The sequence below is a fragment of the Chenopodium album genome, chromosome 1 (assembly GCF_948465745.1).
Source record: "Chenopodium album chromosome 1, dcCheAlbu1.1, whole genome shotgun sequence".
Taxonomy (NCBI): Eukaryota; Viridiplantae; Streptophyta; class Magnoliopsida; order Caryophyllales; family Amaranthaceae; genus Chenopodium; species Chenopodium album.
The window spans coordinates 38,913,328-38,917,623 of NC_137834.1; positions in this window are offsets into that span (position 1 = coordinate 38,913,328).

The following is a 4,296-nucleotide window of genomic DNA, read 5'->3' on the forward strand; positions in this document are numbered from 1 at the left end:
AGTAGTATCATGCTAAGGTTTATGTATGGAATTGTGAATTTATGGTGTTTGTGATTGAATTGTGAAGCATGAATTATTTGTGATGGTTATGGATTGGAAAATTATATTTTGGGCATGTTGTGTTTGAACCACATTTTTATTTATGGCATGTTAGAAGGCATGATTAATTAAACTACATGTTTAATTATGTTTGGAATATTGAAAATGAATTTTATTATGGTTCAAATAATTTATATTGATGCTTTAAGCATGAGGAAGGAGCTACATAAGTGTCTATGTACATAAGGAATAAATTGTATGTTGGTGCCTTTGTGCACTTAAGGTGTTTTAACACCGAGGGATAGGATTTTTGGCGCATTATGCGTTTAAGGTGTCTTTGACACTGAGGTAGAATTAAAAAGGGTTCAACATTAAATAATATGTGGTCACTATTCAAGAATTAATTTGGTATGTTGGGTTGATTGAATAATTATTGTTGATTGTTTTATGATGCTTTGAGAGTCGTCACCAAGTCCAATAAAAGGTAAATAACGTAAAGTGAAAGAGATTACGCACCAAAACTCTTGGAACATATATACCTTGAGTATGAACAATGGGGGGAGTTATGGGGTTTTATATTTAACCATAACTTCTAATGGAGTACAGGACGCTGTACATTCCTTTTTATTTATTATTATGCGCAGGAATTCCGCCACCTTTGAGTGGTTTTGTTGCTGGCACGGTTAGCTCCCGTGTCAGTTAACCTCAATTTATTTGGGGGAGGTTAGTAGGAGGAAACCCGTTCGATGCGTAATCAACGCTAAATAAATTATTTAGTGTCTAGTTAAAGAGTCTTGTTGAATGTAGTGCGTTCTTGTTCACAGGTGCATTGAGGTAAGGGTGTGTTGATAGGTGAAAGCATGTTAGTGTGTTTATTTACGCTTATGTACTCAGCTTTGCTGATTGTGTGTGTTTGTGTGTTTTGGCCTTGTCTTTACTTTGGCCCTACGACGACCCATTTTCTAATGGCGAGTAGTGGGGACAAGTAGAGAGGAGGTTTTTAGGTGATGAAGCATATTCATGATGGGCATGAGTGAAGAGCGAATCATGCTTAGTTTCCATAGGACTATGATGTGATTTATTGCTTTATTAATTATATTATTATTATGCTTGTGAGACTAATGCAAAGGTTTTCACATTTCATTTGGTTTTGTTAAGGGCCTACAATGGTTCCAAGTTGTAGGTTGTTTTTGTTTGACTTTACTTTCGTTTGGGTTGGTTTGTTTTGGATGGTTTTAAGGATAGTCTTCCGTTGTGTGTCTTTGATAATTGCCTTAGCCGTTTTCACGGTGGCGGTAATATCTTAGATATTCCTATTTAAATTTTTAAACAGGGCAAAAACAGGTATTTTAAAAGAAAGGAATTTCTAGGGTGTTACATATAGGAAATAAAGAAACGACACCTACCAAGCCATTCCACAGAGAATAGCTTAGTCCATCCTACAAACAGCCCCCAGCCGACTCCTGGGCATCAAACTCGGAGCACATACTTAATCCTATTCTAGAGAAAATTAGGATTGTTACAGCAGCAGGACACTTAGTTTTTGGAATAAAAATACAATCAACAAACAATCTACTAGTACTACTACTAATAAAGGGAGTTGTAGGGAAGTTTGAAAGACTTAAACCCCTACAATTCCAGCTCTAAAGCCTCATTTGGCCTCTCGTGGCTTTTCGGGGTAGCCACGTCACCCTTTGAGCACGAACATCAGCATTTGAAAAATATCGGCACTTCACGTTCAATCCCATCCTTCGTAGAGTTTGAACCCTGCAACAACTTCTTCTCCATTTCCGGTACCAGCAGTGAAGGCAAATCATCATCAGAAAGCCCTAACTTCCTTGCAGCAGCACCTCTGTAGACCTTGGTCTTCTTTCTATTCTTTCCCCTGGCTTTCTCTAAGTTGGGCTCTGCATGCACTTCCTCTTTTGGGTCTAGGTTGAGGTCCAAGATTGATTTGAATGGGCGCTTCACCCCACTTGGCCCACAAGCAGCCTCCCCTTTTCAGATTTTCATTCAGGAACCCCTGGGCTTATAATAAATACTCTGATTGGGCCTTACCGAGTTTGCACGTTCAATCCCCCCACCATGGGCCAAATGGTCCAGCCCACTCCGTACTACAGCCTTCCCCTTGTCAACTGGCGCCGATCCAACCTTTGGAGGGAAAACGCCTTCCTTCTCTGAGTCTGATGACTTAGGTGAAATGTTTAACTCGCTGATTCGGGCCATTTGGTTTGTTAAGTCAACTTTTGGTGAGTGATCCAAACTGGATCTAGTAGAGACAAAGGAATCTGGGTTACTGGCTGGGTTTTTAAGGGAAAATTTTGGAGGTTGTTGAGAAATAGAAATTAATGCATCACAATGGGATACTTTTTGGGTTGGTTGTTTTTTAGGCTTTAGAAAAGGTTCAATCATCCTACTAAGTTCATCCCAGGACTCGAAAGAAAAGTCCAAATCATCCGAAAAATCAAAGGTAGGAGCAATAAAACGTTTACCTCCTTTCGTTGGACCACCTTGCATGCCATCATTGGAGACCATCACCGCTGCATTTACATCCAAAAGGACAAATTCGGTTCGCCATTCTTGGAAAGGTTTGCATCATCAAGAGTAGGTAGCACCAACCTATCCCAGCTTTCCACATCCGAGGAGGACGAAAAGAGAGACTCAATGTCGCTTATAGGGGAACCCATATCGAACAGCTCAGAAAGATAATTTAGAAACTCCATGTGCATTGGAAAGGAGGTGGGTTTTGTTCGTGTTTTTTTATAAAGGTTCGGAAGAAAGGGAGTGATATGTGGGGTTGGGGTGTATAAATACAGTAATCCATGAGATAGGGGAATGTCAACCTAAGTAGTTGGTATGACATTAATACTATTTATGGGAATCTTGAAGAACTTATTATTATACCATCAACACCTAGGTTTTTATACGGTTCATCCCTGTCTCCTCCACCTCCACCTGGTGAGTCAAAACTATCTTCGCTCAAATCTTCTACTTCCCCCATCGTATCGTCATCATCAGGAGGATTATCTTCATTATTGTCATCATCGTCCTTGTTCGATCCCGACGATGATTTTGGGTCCCAATTAGATTTCTGAGTCACTTGATCCGTCACAATATCGTCACTTCACATTGTTCGGTGTCACTACACACTTTTCAGACCCACTAGCTTCCTTGTGAACAACGGTTTGTAGGACTGACTAATTTTGAAGCACCCATCCCCATTGCACACTCGCATCATTACCGCTTCTATTTATTTGCTTGTGTTTATTGGAAAAGATTTGCAATGATTGCCTTTATGGCCAATTCTGCCACACATTGCAGAAAACGAATACCCCTTCATATCTGAAGTTTACCCATTCGAAGTTACCAATTGCATATTCGAAATAGAAGCCTGGGATGAGAGGTTTACTAATGTCCGCCCAGACTCTAACACGTATGTCACATCTAACTAGGTTCTTCAGCGAGTCTTCATCATAGAACAGCACTTCCCCTATCCTTGCAAATGCTCTGCTTGCAATTTTGATGGTGTTGTAGTAGAGTGGCAGACCCTCAATTCGAAACTAAATGTAGGTAGAATCAAAGGGCATTGTGCATAAAGCATGACCATTGAGACACATTTTCAAGACTAGTAGCGCTCCTTTATAGATAGTGACTCCATGCCTTGCCAAAGCTCTACAATCCTCTGCATTTGTGAATTTAAAGAGGAAGATGTCCTTAACTTTCTCTATTGTCACAAGTCCTCTAGCTCTCCAATTAGAGAACACCCAAACTTGAATTTCCTCCCTAGTAAAGTCCTTGTTCCTCCAATCTTTGAACTTACCCACAACCATACGCCCTGCATCTGCATGCACTTTGAACTTTTCATTCGTTGTGGGACGTATTACAAGTCCTATCTGTCATAGATTAGAGAAGGCAAACAGGTCTATGTTTGGGTTAGCGAAGTCCCAGGTCCGACATAGGACATAAGAAAAAGTAAGGTAGTAAGGAAGAAGGGTAATACAAGTATGAAAGAGAGGTTATACGAAAAGGAGAAAGGGGTAGTTGGGAGGGTGGCGAAAGGCAGAAGAAGGAAAGAACGAAAGTAGAGAGAGATGCTCTAGAAATCTAGAGAAAGAGACAAGTAGTACGTTATTACTGAAAATATTATATGAATCTTATCGTATCACATTATTTGAACATTTGGAGTTGGCAAATTAAATACTCGTATCTAACTATCAAGCCTTACTAAAATCAATTTCTTAAGGAAGCACAACATAA